General features: G+C 46.9%; 1 protein-coding gene across 1 annotated transcript in view; it reads right to left on the minus strand.

Annotated features, from left to right (window-relative positions):
* Positions 1-6888, minus strand: part of LOC134981005 (SH2 domain-containing adapter protein D-like) — a 31021-nt gene extending 24133 nt beyond the window's left edge. The window contains exons 1-2 of the mRNA XM_063948085.1: positions 6364-6888; positions 5849-5955 (exon numbers count right to left, since the gene is read on the minus strand). The gene's annotated coding sequence lies outside the window, so the exon portion shown is untranslated. The remainder of the gene's footprint in view (positions 1-5848; positions 5956-6363) is intronic.
* Positions 6889-14594: the final 7706 nt, after the last annotated feature.

Here is a 14594-nt window from a genome sequence, read left to right on the forward strand (position 1 = left end):
ATATGCACACAGCCCTGGGGAGGGGGATGAGTAAATTATGCTGCTTTCACATCGCAAAACCTGCTTTTGAAATGGTTCTTTAAACGGGTCTGAGCAGTTAAACCCCCTTCACATCGCATGTTGTAACCAGTATATTACCATTTCATTACCGTTTTGGTACCTTTCACACTGAACCCGTTTCACCCATACAAAACAGAGGTTGTCATTTTAAATGTTTATTTCCTGCTTCTGCCTGGTGACATCACACATGGAGACAGCCTATCACCTTCTGGGGCTTGCAAATACCGTTTCAGACCCTTTCACACTGCACAATGAAACGGGTCTGAAACGGGTAGGACCCTGCTTTTTTACCGTTTAAAAATAACGGTAAATTGAAGGTGACCCTTTCACATCGCAGCTCGAACCGTTTAGGAAGCCTTAAAAATCGGCAATTTACCGGGTTCAAGCTGCGGTGTGAAAGGGGTATTACTGGTCTGTAGTTGCCAGTCCAGTTTTCCACCCATCTATAATTTGGCTAGAGCTGAGGACCTGCTTATGGCCCCCATCAACCACCATTAAAATCCACAGCTGCTGGGCCAACAAGGCAAGTCCATCAGAAAAAGAAGAGAATTGGGTGGAGATTTAGCAAAGATTGGACATTGATAAAGTACCAACCAATCAGCTTCTGTTACAGGCTCTCTACTACGCATCGCACCGTGAATACGATACATCCCTCCACTTATCGGGTACATACTGGTGTTGATAGGTAGAGAGTATGAGCAACATAAACCTCCAGGGCTTTTGGGGTGAAACAAAGAGTTTCAGAGAGTTAATAACACCGGTATGTACCAAACCTCCCAACATGACCCTTTCCAGGAGGGACAAAATACTCTCTTCCAGGACTTCTGTCTTAATTTATGTTTGTTGTCACCTGTGTTGAAGTTGAATTACTTATTTGATAAGAAAGGTTTCATCATAGGTGATTGCAATCATAAATAAAGAGGGAAGTCCAGAAATAGAGCATTTTGTCCCTCCTGAAAAGGTTCATGTTGGGCGGTATGCGTACCTAGAAATGTGATTTCCACCCGATAACTGTCCTGGTTTATGACCCGGGAGTCGTATTATGCATGTGTCGGATGGTATGCACACTGCAGGGGACACTGGGAGGTATCCGATTGGATCCCTCGCAGAGTAGAACATGAGAAGAAGCCTATAGGATTCTATTAGGCCACAGGTTCTCAAACTCGGTCCTCAGGACCCCACACAGTGCATGTTTTGCAGGTAACCTAGCAGGTGCACAGGTGTGTTAATTGCTCACTGACACATTTTAAAAGGCCCACAGGGGCAGCTAATTATTTCACTTGTGATTCTGCGTGGTCCTGAGGACCGAGTTTGAGAACCTATGCATTAGGCCATAGGTCTGCAAACTCAGTCCTAAATACCCCACACAGTGCATGTTTTGCAGGTCTCCTCACAGAATTGCAAGTGAAATAATTAGCTCCACCTGTGAACCTTTTAAAATGTGTCTGTGAGTAATTAATACACCTGTGCACCTGCTGGGTTACCTGCAAAGCATGCACTGTGTGGGGGAAATGACGACCGAGTTTGCAGACCAATGTATTAGGTCAGGCATTCCCAACCACGGTCCTCAAGGCACACCAACAGTGCAGGTTTTAGTGATATCCAGACTTCAGCACAGGTGACTTAATTAGTAGCTCAGTTATTTTGATTTAACCATCTGTGCTGCAGCCTGGATATCACTAAAACCTGCACTGTTGGTGTGCCTTGAGGACCGTGGTTGGGAATGCCTGTATTAGGTAATGCCATCTACAAATGGAGTTTGCCTACAGGAGTTTTGTCTACTTGGTGCATATGGAAAATGTGGCAAAAAATTTAAAAAACTGCATTTGTGGCGTTTTGCTTGCATTTATGATATTAATACATCCCGCCACATTTGAAAAACAGGCAGTTACAGGCTAACTGGTTGGTGTGTTTTATTTGTCCACTTTATCTCTCTGTAAGCTTTGATAAATCTCCCCCTTGGTCTCGCCAATCTGCCACCGCAGTGATGGCCGTTATGCTGCTAAAGCATACTTGCCTACCTGACCCTCTCCATGAGGGAGAAAATGCTCTGTTCCTGGACTTTCCTGGTAATGTATGATTGCCATCACCTGTGGTGAAACACCTTTCTTATCAATTAACTAGCCCACCACAGGTGATGGCAATCATACATTACCAGGAAAGTCCAGGAACAGAGCATTTTCTCCCTTATGGAGAGGGTTAGGTAGGCAAGTATGTGCTAAAGTGCCCCCTGAAAGTCCCGGAGGTCTATGCAGAGCCCCATCCATGCTCTATTTTCATGTGTTTCTGGTGTGTCCTATCCTGCATTACTGTTCCCGAAAAGGATTGATGATCCCCAGCTATACGTGTATTTTAGTTGTGTACCCATGCAGAGGAATGCACAATTATCTACCTGTTTATAGAAAGTGTCTGTTTTCTGAACGGTCACTTCATTATAGTATTCAAGCAGCATCATTTAATTACAACAAATTACTACAAGCGGAACAGCCAACAGAATTCCTGTCTGGAACCATGACAGCTGTACTCCAGTAATCCAGGTCTGATATACTGTAGAGTTGGGTGGTTGCAAGAGAATTTTTGCATTATTATTTTAGTCACTGTGACACTGGACTTGAACCATTCTTTACAGCTGCTGCTGCTGTTCATTACATTGTGAGGCAGATGAGGGGCAATCGTATGCCAGTGTAGTACAGCAAGTGAATCATGCCTGCATGAGCTGCGCACGTATTTCAGGTTAGAGTTCCACCTGCCGAGTGTTGTATTGGTGTCATTTTTGCACTTACACAAGTGTACTTACACTGTTATAGGGAAGATGTGCTGCACCACAATGTAACTATAAATACATTATAAAGCTTTATTTTATGTGCATCCATTCTGTGCCTATCTGTGCAGGTGCAATCCTGCAAACCTATGTGTGTGCTATACAAAAGGATGCACATGAATACATGGAATGCATTAATTACATTTCTCAAGTTCAAGCACCATGACAAGGTTTTAAAACAGTCACATTTTGCAGCAGCACATAACAAGCATCTGACAAACACTTTGCAAACACTCATGGGTGTATACATTACCAGGAGAAAAGTCTTTCTTCAGAGGTAAGGCTTCAGCCTAGTTATTAAAGGGGGTGGTCTTCAGGTTGCCGGCAGCCGGGCTCCCGGCGACCACCATACCAGTGCCGGAATCCCGACTGCCGGCATACCGACATCTTTTTTCCCTCTTGGGGGTCCACGACCCCCCTGGAGGGAGAATAGATAGCGTGGTGCGCTTAGCGTGCCACCGTGCCTACAGCGTGGCAAGCGCAGCGAGCCTGCAAGGCGTTCATTTGCGCTCGCCCAGCTGTCGGTATGCCGGCGGTCGGGATTCCGGCGCCGGTATGCTGGTCGCCGGGACCCCGACCGCCGGCAAACCATACTACACCCACCAAAGGGTTATAGCCAGTATTACATTATAGTTGCTGGAGAAATGTTTGTGACAGGTTTCTACGCCTAAATCTTTTATGTAACTAGGATGGCAGGAGTACATGTACGGCCGCTGTCCTCCATCCGCTATCACCATTAGAGGCTGTCAACAGCAGAGGATATTAATATAAAAAATATATATTTAATTTTCTAAAAAAAAGTTTATGTATATATTGATATATAGTATGGAAAAGTCCAGCACTTTCATCTTTATATGCATCTGTGGTGTGCACTATACAGATGATCCCCATACACTGCTCAACTCCGGTATATATACAATGTTCACAAAATAGCAAGTTTAGATATGCTTCAGGATGATTTAGGGGCCTACTTATCACCATCCACATCCAGGATGCGGATGACAGGTGATAAAATTGCCCAAACTCGCACTGCGATAATTGATTACATTGCAGGGATATATCAATTACCGCGTGCAGGAACAGAGCTTGCGGTCAAGCTCTGTCCCTGCGATGCCTCTTCGCAGCATCATCAGGGTATTTTTCTTAAAAAATACCCCGATATCCTGCTGCGCATGCGACGCCCCCCACCGACATCGCCGCTACCGCCGCCGCCCGGTCAACCCCCCGACGCGACAACCCCTGCGCGCCACGGACCCTTCCCCCCAGAAGATCAATATACTTACCTGTCCAGGGAGCCGGTCCGCGCTGCTTCAGGAGGCTGCCGGGCGCCGGGTTCTTCTCCTGCTCAGTGTCCCCGGCACTGCCATTTTGCAGCGTCACTTTACTGCACTGGGGTCACAGCGCAGCATATGGGGGACCCAGCGACCGGCAGCGGTCACCTGAGCAGCGGACACCGGCTCCCTGGACAGGTGAGTATGTTTTTGTTTTGTTTTTACTTTTTATTTTTACACTGTGATCAGCTTGTGTGTCCATCGGACACACATAGCTGATCACTCTGCCGGGTCCCCGCTCAGCTTTCTCTGCCAGGGGCAGAGAAAGCTGGGCAAAAGGATGCAGATCGCAGTGCTGCCCTGTGATCTCGCCAACCTGAGCTGGTGAGATTATCACAGGGCACACTGCAGTGTTTTTTCACTTTTTTTTTTTTTTTAGTAAATTTCGCATTTCCCATTATAAGTATGGGGAATGCGATGTGGGTTACTAAAAAAAAGTGACTTAAAGGGTTTGGAGCAGTTTTTCATGAAAACTGCTCCAAATGCCCTTTAATACATTCAGGTGATACTAAAATATTGTGCAAAGGGTGTGAAAACACCCTTTTTCACATTATTTTAGTAAAAATAATGTTAATAAATAGATCCCTTAATCTCATACGCACAAACGATATACATGCAAGGCTTCTCAGTATTTGCGCTGAAGTAATATAGCAACGTTTCGGTCCATCTGCACCTTTGTCAAGCTTCCCATCTTATTAAGCCATCAGCAAACACAAAAACAGCAGAGCTACTCGCAGCGGAAGTCAAGTGAGTGAGTATGAGATTAAATCATCCTGAAGCATATCTAAACTTGGAGAGTGCCTATTTTGTGAACACATGTATGTATATGTATATATATATATATAAAACTGAACGCGCACACCAGAGCTTCAAGTTCCACTGGGAATCTGATAACTGGCAAAGCCCATCAGTGCACAGTCCCTTCAACGCAGGCTGGCGACGCGATAAGACCCCTCTTACTCTTAAGGGGGAATTCAAATGTCTGAAAAGTCGGTTGGGTGTCTTTTTTTTCCTGTCTATTAGATAGTAAAATACAGACACCCAACTGACTTCAAACAATTGAATACCCCCCTTAGAGTATTACTCAATTGCTGTGGTGATATTTTAAATTATAAATTGCAACGCTAGTAGGTTTTCTATTACTGCTACAAGCGGCAATCTCTAAGTTATTGCCGCACACTGAGAAACAGAAACAATAAAGCGGATAATTGTTTTCATCTGTGTCTAAGGGGGGTATTTATCAAAGTATGGAGCGATACAGAGTGGAGAGAAATAACGCAGTAACCAATCAGCTCCTAGCTGTAATATTTCAAACACAGCCAAAAAAATGAGGGAAACTCATTGATTAGTGCTTTATATCTCTCCTCTCTTATATCTCTTCATGCTTTCATAACTACCTCCCCATGTAGTAAATGCATGAGGAAGAAAAGGAAGAAAGTATTTATTATTTTCGTATAAACTGAAATTATTCATGGCCGTCTCATCTTTTTGTTCAGCTAAGTAGTAAGAGTAGTAAGTGGGCAGTCAGAATTGGGAAAGTGGGATAGGATGGTGAGAGAGAGAGAGAGAGAGAGAGAGAGAGAGAGAGAGAGAGAGAGAGAGAGAGAGAGAGAGAGAGAGAGGGGGGGGGGCTTACCCTGCAGCCACAATGTGAAACCCAAACTCAGCTTCTGCTATCTGGACCACTTCTAGGTTAGTGCATGGTGGTCAGCACACTGCTCTCTTGTATAAGGAGATGGGAACCTGTGACAAAATGAACAGAAATAAGTGACACTGTTAATAAGATGGAACTACCCCATCCTAACCTCTTTCTATCAGCAGACTTTGGCAAGCAGTGATCAGTTCTTGTAGGGTGTGGAACCACAAGTCCCAGCAAGTCATCTGGGATAAGCCATGTGAAAGCATGCTGGAGCATGTAGTGCAGCAAGAGCTGGAAAGTCTCAGCCACAGGTTGGCCCCTTCTGTCGCACAGCCTGTAAGCCACTCGCTGTATTGTCCGCATCACACAAAGGATGAAGGGAGTGGGGGAGTAGTCGGAGGAGGGGTGCACGGAATGCACGCAGGATCCCACTAACTCTCAGAAGTTGTGGCCCCCTGGACCAGCGGGAGCCCCCTGCCACAGATAGCCCCAGCACCCCACTGTAACTTCACCTGAGCGGGAGGACCGGTTCCCTTGTTGCAGCACATCAATCCAGTTACAGTACAGAAGTAGCTTATTATTGTCTCTGTGGGTTGGAGGATGGAGGAGGTGGCAGCAGCAGCAGATGTATAGAGGAGGGGCTGTCCTGGCTCCTTGTTACACTGGGGGGAGAGGAGAAAGTCTGTATCTGATTGAACGAGACTGCAAATTGCATCGCACACTGGGGGAACTATTTGGGGGGAGGCAAGAGGTGAGATGTTGCCGGGGAAGAGGCAGGAGGTGAGGGATGGGGGAGAGGCTGGAAGTGTGAGTTGATAGAGAGGCAGGAGCGAGGTGAAAGATGGGGAGAGACAGGAGGTGAGAGTTGGGGGAGAGGTTGTAAATGAGAGGTGTGGAGAGGCATGAGGTGAGAGATAGGGAGAGGCAGGAGGTGAAAGTTGGGAGAGAGGCTGGAGGTGAGAGGCAGAAGCAGGAGGTGAGAGATGGGCAGAGGTAGGAGGTGAGAGTTGGGGGAGAGACAGGAGGTGAGAGATGGGGAGAGGCAGGAGGAGGTGCATATCTCCCAACATGACCCTCTCCGGGGAGGACACAATGCTCTGCTCCTGGACTTCCCTCTTAATGTATGATTGCCAACACCTGTGTTGAACAGGGTAATGGATAAGAAAGGTGTTTCACCACAGGCTCCAGCCGTCGTCAGCTGCATAAACACAGGGCAATATAGTAAACTATGGAGGTAATTCAGACCTGATCGTTAGGCTGCGTTTCTCACAGCCTGCGATCAGGTCCTAACTGCGTCTGCATATGCACCGCAATACGCAGGCGCGTCGGACGCCTTCACCGGGCATCGGTGCATAGCAACTGAATGGTGCGAAAAAAGTAGAGGGCGTTTGTGGGTGACAACTGACCGTTTTATGGGAGTGTCTGGAAAAACGCAGGCGTGTACAAGCATTTTCAGGGAGGGTGTCTGACGTCAATTCCAGTCCCAGACACAGGCTGAGGTGATCACAGCGGCTGAGTAAGTCCTGGGCTGCGCAGAGACTGCACAAAATCAGTTTGTGCCGCTCTGCTACACATGCAGTCACACACTAGCAACGCTCAAATACCCTCCCCCTGTAGGCGGCGACTATCTGATCACAGGACAGCAAAAATCTCTTCCCGGCGATCAGGTCTGAATTAGTACTACTCAGGAGGGGGAAAATGAGCTGCAAACGCTATGCCGCCGCCCTCTGGGAGTGTATTTTAGCTTAGCAGAAGTGTGAACGAATGCATCGCAGAACGGCTACAAAAAAATATTGTGCAGTTTCTGAGTAGTTTCAGACCTACTCAGCGCTTGCGATCACTTCAGACCATTCCGTTCCGGATTTGAAGTCACAAACACGCCCTGCGTTCGCCCAGCCAAGCTTGCGTCTTTCCTGGCACGCCTGCGTTTTTTCGATCACTCCCTGAAAACGGTCAGTTGACACCCAGAAACGCCCACTTCATGTCAATCACTCTGCGGCGGCCATTGCGACTGAAAAGCTTCGCTAGACCTTGTGTGAAAATACATCAACCCTTGTGAATGTACGTGCACACTGCGCCGCATACGCATGTACAAAAGTGCATTTTTTTTACTTAATCGCAGCGCAGCAAACATTTTCAGCTAGCGATCAACTTGGAATGACCCCCATTTTTTACTACATTGCTAAGTGTGTATGCACCTTTAGGGGACAGGCAGGAAGTGAGAGTTGAGGATGAGGCAGGAGGTGAGAGTTACTGGAGAGTCAGTGATGGGGAGAGACAGGAGGTGACGCACCATGGCAGTTTGCACCACCCTATGGCCCTCATTCCGAGTCGTTCGCTCGGTAAATTTCTTCGCATCGCAGTGAATTTCCGCTTAGTGCGCATGCGCAATATCCGCACTGCGACTGCACCAAGTAAATTTGCTATGAAGATAGTATTTTTACTCACGGCTTTTTCTTCGCACCGGCGATCGTAGTGTGATTGACAGGAAATGGGTGTTACTGGGCGGAAACAGGCCGTTTTAAGGGCGTGTGGGAAAAAACGCTACCGTTTCCGGAAAAAACGCGGGAGTGGCTGGAGAAACGGGGGAGTGTCTGGGCGAACGCTGGGTGTGTTTGTGACGTCAAACCAGGAACGACAAGCACTGAACTGATCGCAGATGCCGAGTAAGTATGAAGCTACTCTGAAACTGCTAAGAAGTTTGTAATCGCAATATTGCGAATCTTTCGTTCGCAATTTTAAGATGCTAAGATTCACTCCCAGTAGGCGGCGGCTTAGCGTGTGCAATACTGCTAAAATCGCCTTGCGAGCGAACAACTCGGAATGAGGGCCTATGACCGGTTCAGTTTCTCCATGTGTATATGGCCTCCTATGTGAACTGTGTACACAACTACTTTCATGGACATGCTGGTGACACTCACATAACACGCCCATAAGATGGACCATCTCCGTGAGTGCGCTAAGCCACCTCCCAGTTGCTGCTCAGGAACACCCAACACTTTTCCAAGACATTTTTGATACCGTGCATCCTGATCGCATCAGCCCCTTTGTAACTACACTGTGTAATGCATACGCCATAGGAGTTTTTAGGTATTTGTGCGTACGCGCAGTAGTCACACAACTACATGAACGAAGGCATTGCGTGTGGCTTTCAATCAGGCCCTATGAATTCAAAGACCAACCAAGGCCTATCTGTGCAGAGTTTGTGTGTTCTCCTCATACTTGCTTAGGTCTCTCTGTGTACTCGTTTCATCCAACACCCCAAAAACGCACTGGTAGGTTAATTGGCCACTGACACTGACTGTTTGCGCTTGTAAATTAGGGAATTCACACTGTCAGCTCCAATGGGGCTGGGGAGAATGACACATTTTCTCTGTACGGTGCTGCACAAATAGCGGTGATATATAAATAAACAGTAATAATCCTACATAAGAAAAGGCTAACGCTGCTCCTCACCCCTATGGGGGGAATTTAAGTGTTTTGTATGACGGTGGCCACTAGAAGCAGCTAGCGAGCGATCAACTCGGAATGAGGGCCATGGGGCCTAATTCTGAGTTGATCACAGCAGCAAATTTGTTAGCAGTTGGGCAAAACCATGGGGGTCATTCCGAGTTGTTCGCTCACTAGCAGATTTTAGCAGCATTGCACACGCTAGGCCGTCGCCCTCTGGGATTGTATCTTAGCATAGCAGAATTGCGAACGAAAGATTAGCAGAATTGCAAATAGAAAATTGTTAGCAGTTTCTGAGTAGCTCGAGACTTACTCCTACACAGCGATCAGCTCAGCCCGTTTCGTTCCTGGTTTGACGTCACAAACACGCCCTGCGTTCGGCCAGCCACTCCCCCATTTCTCCAGACACTCCTGCGTTTTATCCTGGCACGCCTGCGTTTTTCCGCACACTCCCAGAAAACGGTCAGTTTCGCCCAGAAACACCCACTTCCTGTCAATCACACTCCGATCACTTCAACAATGAAAATTCTTCGTTCGGACGTGATTAAATCTACTAAGCTTTGTGCTAAATTACTTAGCGCATGCGCACTGCGTACCATGCGCATGCACATTTTTGCCTTAATCGCTCCGTTGAGAAAATCGGCAACGAGCGAACAACTCGGAATGACCCCCCATGTGCACTGCAGGGGGGACAGATATAACATGTGCAGAGAGAGTTAGATTTGAGTGGGGTGTATTCAAACTGAAATCTAAATTGCAGTGTAAAAATAAAGCAGCCAGTATTTACCCTGCACAGAAACAAAATACCAGGAACGACAAGCACTGAACTGATCGCAGATGCCGAGTAAGTCTGGAGCTACTCAGAAACTGCACAGAGATGTCTTTTCGCAATATTGCGAATCTTTCGTTCGCAATTTTAAGAAGCTAGGGCCCTCATTCCGAGTTGTTCGCTCGCAAGCTGCTTTTAGCAGCTTTGCACACGCTAAGTCGCCGCCTACTGGGAGTGAAACTTAGCTTCTTAAAATTGCGAACGAAAGATTCGCAATATTGCGAAAAGACATCTCTGTGCAGTTTCTGAGTAGCTCCAGACTTACTCGGCATCTGCGATCAGTTCAGTGCTTGTCGTTCCTGGTTTGACGTCACAAACACACCCAGCGTTCGCCCAGACACTCCTCCGTTTCTCCAGCCACTCCCGCGTTTTTCCCAGAAACGGTAGCGTTTTTTCGCACACACCCATAAAACGGCCAGTTTCCGCCCAGTAACACCCACTTCCTGTCAATCACATTACGATCACCAGAACGAAGAAAAAACCTTGTAATGCAGTGAGTAAAATACCTAACTGCATAGCAAATTTACTTGGCGCAGTCGCACTGCGGACATTGCGCATGCGCGTTAGCGATTGTTCGCTCCGTTGCGAAAAAAACAACAACGAGCGATCAACTCGGAATGACCCCCATGGATGTTCCATTTTGCAGCTACATGCAAAAATGATTTAAGAGCTGAAAGGGTACATGTCAGGGGGGGTTCCTACTGACCAGGATGCTGTGGAACATTTACTAAAAAGCATAGGAGTTGTACAGTAATTAACATATCCTTGAAGGTGGTGGCACATTTTCATAGGTTGGTTTTGTACATTACAGGTGTTTTTTTTTTTTTTTAAGAAAAAACTATTTCTAGACACATTTCAAACAGCAGAACAAAGACATAGAAACATTTTATGAAGGTGCCCCTTCCTCTGCCTGGCTGCCTGGTTCTGGGCTTCAACATGTAGATATTTGTGCGGGGCTCTGCCAGCAAGTCAAGCGAGATCACTAGTAGCGCATGACGAAAACCGCTAAGACTAGTACTGTATATAGTGAGAATTAAGCAAACTTTTGTTACCAGTTGTTATGGAATTCTAAACGCTGCCATTGGTTGATAAAGCATGCTACTGTAGTTTCAATACACCTAGACAGTGTACATTTGTCATAGACAGAAAGGCACAGCATGTCCTGCCAACACATGATAGACAGGGAATGCTGAAATTCCATAACAGCTGGGAGCTAAGTAGTGTCTAGGGACCTGATTTAGACCTGATCACTGCTGTGCGTTTTCGCACAGTAGTGAGCAGGTCTGAACTGCCCATGTGCCAGCTCCGTAGTGCGCCGATGCATGCCATACAGCCGATGACCATCTCAGCCCTGCGATCGCCTCTGCCTGATTGACAGGCAGAGGCGGGAGGGGGTGGGCCGGCGGTGTTTGGCCCCTGTTTTAGGGGCGCGGTCCGAGCAATGTAGGCGTGCCCGGACCATAGGGGGAGGGGGGACGGGCTGCGGCGGCTGTGTGACGTCACACACAGCCGCTGCAACCCAGACAGCGACGAGTAGCTCCCTGCCAGTGCGCAGGAGCTGCGCTTGCTGGGAGCTACTCGTAAAGTACAAAAGCATCGCCGCTGTGCGATGCTTTTGTACTTGTGCATGGGGGGGAGGGCCTGACATTCAGGGCGGACTAGCCCCGTGCTGGGCGTCCCCCCGCATGTCAGAGTAAATGATCGTAGCCATGTGCTACGATCAACTCTGAATTAGGCCCAATGTCAGTGGAGGCCACTACTCAGAATCCCCCCCACCACATCCCACCCTACATTGGGTTATTCATGGGGAAGCAGCAGGAGCTACTATATAGTAGAGATGAGCGGGTTCGGTTTCTCTGAATCCGAACCCGCACGAACTTCATGTTTTTTTCACGGGTCCGAGCAGACTCGGATCCTCCCGCCTTGCTCGGTTAACCCGAGCGCGCCCGAACGTCATCATGACGCTGTCGGATTCTCGCGAGACTCGGATTCTATATAAGGAGCCGCGCGTCGCCGCCATTTTCACACGTGCATTGAGATTGATAGGGAGAGGACGTGGCTGGCGTCCTCTCCATTTAGATTAGGGTTGAGAGAGAGAGAGAGAGATTGACCTGAGGCTGTGATACTGTAGAAGAGAGTGCAGAGTTTAGTGACTGACGACCACAGTGACCACCAGACAGTGCAGTTGTTTGTTTTTATTTAATATATCCGTTCTCTGCCTGAAAAAAACGATACACACAGTGACTCAGTCACATACCATATCTGTGTGCACTGCTCAGCCCAGTGTGCTGCATCAATGTATATATATATCTGACTGTGCTCAGCTCACACAGCTTATAATTGTGGGGGAGACTGGGGAGCACTGCAGTGCCAGTTATAGGTTATAGCAGGAGCCAGGAGTACATAATATTATATTAAAATTAAACAGTGCACACTTTTGCAGCAGGAGTGCCACTGCCAGTGTGACTAGTGACCAGTGACCTGACCACCAGTATATATAATATTAGTAGTATACTATCTCTTTATCAACCAGTCTATATTAGCAGCAGACACAGTACAGTGCGGTAGTTCACGGCTGTGGCTACCTCTGTGTCGGCACTCGGCAGCCCGTCCATAATTGTATATACCACCTAACCGTGGTTTTTTTTTCTTTCTTTATAGTCATACTAGTTACGAGTATACTATCTCTTTATCAACCAGTCTATATTAGCAGCAGACACAGTACAGTGCGGTAGTTCACGGCTGTGGCTACCTCTGTGTCGGCACTCGGCAGCCCGTCCATAATTGTATATACCACCTAACCGTGGTTTTTTTTTCTTTCTTTATACATACATACTAGTTACGAGTATACTATCTCTTTATCAACCAGTCTATATTAGCAGCAGACACAGTACAGTGCGGTAGTTCACGGCTGTGGCTACCTCTGTGTCGGCACTCGGCAGCCCGTCCATAATTGTATATACCACCTAACCGTGGTTTTTTTTTCTTTCTTTATACATACATACTAGTTACGAGTATACTATATCTTTATCAACCAGTCTATATTAGCAGCAGACACAGTACAGTGCGGTAGTTCACGGCTGTGGCTACCTCTGTGTCGGCACTCGGCAGCCCGTCCATAATTGTATATACCACCTAACCGTGGTTTTTCTTTCTTTCTTTATACATACATACTAGTTACGAGTATACTATCTCTTTATCAACCAGTCTATATATTAGCAGCAGACACAGTACAGTGCGGTAGTTCACGGCTGTGGCTACCTCTGTGTCGGCACTCGGCAGCCCGTCCATAATTGTATATACCACCTAACCGTGGTTTTTTTTTCTTTCTTTATACATACATACTAGTTACGAGTATACTATCTCTTTATCAACCAGTCTATATATTAGCAGCAGACACAGTACAGTGCGGTAGTTCACGGCTGTGGCTACCTCTGTGTCGGCACTCGGCAGCCCGTCCATAATTGTATATACCACCTAACCGTGGTTTTTTTTTCTTTCTTTATACATACATACTAGTTACGAGTATACTATCTCTTTATCAACCAGTCTATATTAGCAGCAGACACAGTACAGTGCGGTAGTTCACGGCTGTGGCTACCTCTGTGTCGGCACTCGGCAGCCCGTCCATAATTGTATATACCACCTAACCGTGGTTTTTTTTTCTTTCTTTATACATACATACTAGTTACGAGTATACTATCTCTTTATCAACCAGTCTATATATTAGCAGCAGACACAGTACAGTGCGGTAGTTCACGGCTGTGGCTACCTCTGTGTCGGCACTCGGCAGCCCGTCCATAATTGTATATACCACCTAACCGTGGTTTTTCTTTCTTTCTTTATACATACATACTAGTTACGAGTATACTATCTCTTTATCAACCAGTCTATATTAGCAGCAGACACAGTACAGTACGGTAGTTCACGGCTGTGGCTACCTCTGTGTCTGCACTCGGCAGGCAGTCCATAATTGTATACTAGTATCCATCTCCATTGTTTACCTGAGGTGCCTTTTAGTTGTGCCTATTAAAATATGGAGAACAAAAATGTTGAGGTTCCAAAATTAGGGAAAGATCAAGATCCACTTCCACCTCGTGCTGATGCTGCTGCCACTAGTCATGGCCGAGACGATGAAATGCCAGCAACGTCGTCTGCCAAGGCCGATGCCCAATGTCATAGTACAGAGCATGTCAAATCCAAAACACCAAATATCAGAAAAAAAAGGACTCCAAAACCTAAAATAAAATTGTCGGAGGAGAAGCGTAAACTTGCCAATATGCCATTTACGACACGGAGTGGCAAGGAACGGCTGAGGCCCTGGCCTATGTTCATGGCTAGTGGTTCAGCTTCACATGAGGATGGAAGCACTCAGCCTCTCGCTAGAAAAATGAAAAGACTCAAGCTGGCAAAAGCAGCACAGCAAAGAACTGTGCATTCTTCGAAATCCCAAATCCACAAGGA

This window comes from Pseudophryne corroboree, chromosome 12 (genome assembly GCF_028390025.1).
Source record: "Pseudophryne corroboree isolate aPseCor3 chromosome 12, aPseCor3.hap2, whole genome shotgun sequence".
In the NCBI taxonomy this organism is placed as follows: Eukaryota; Metazoa; Chordata; class Amphibia; order Anura; family Myobatrachidae; genus Pseudophryne; species Pseudophryne corroboree.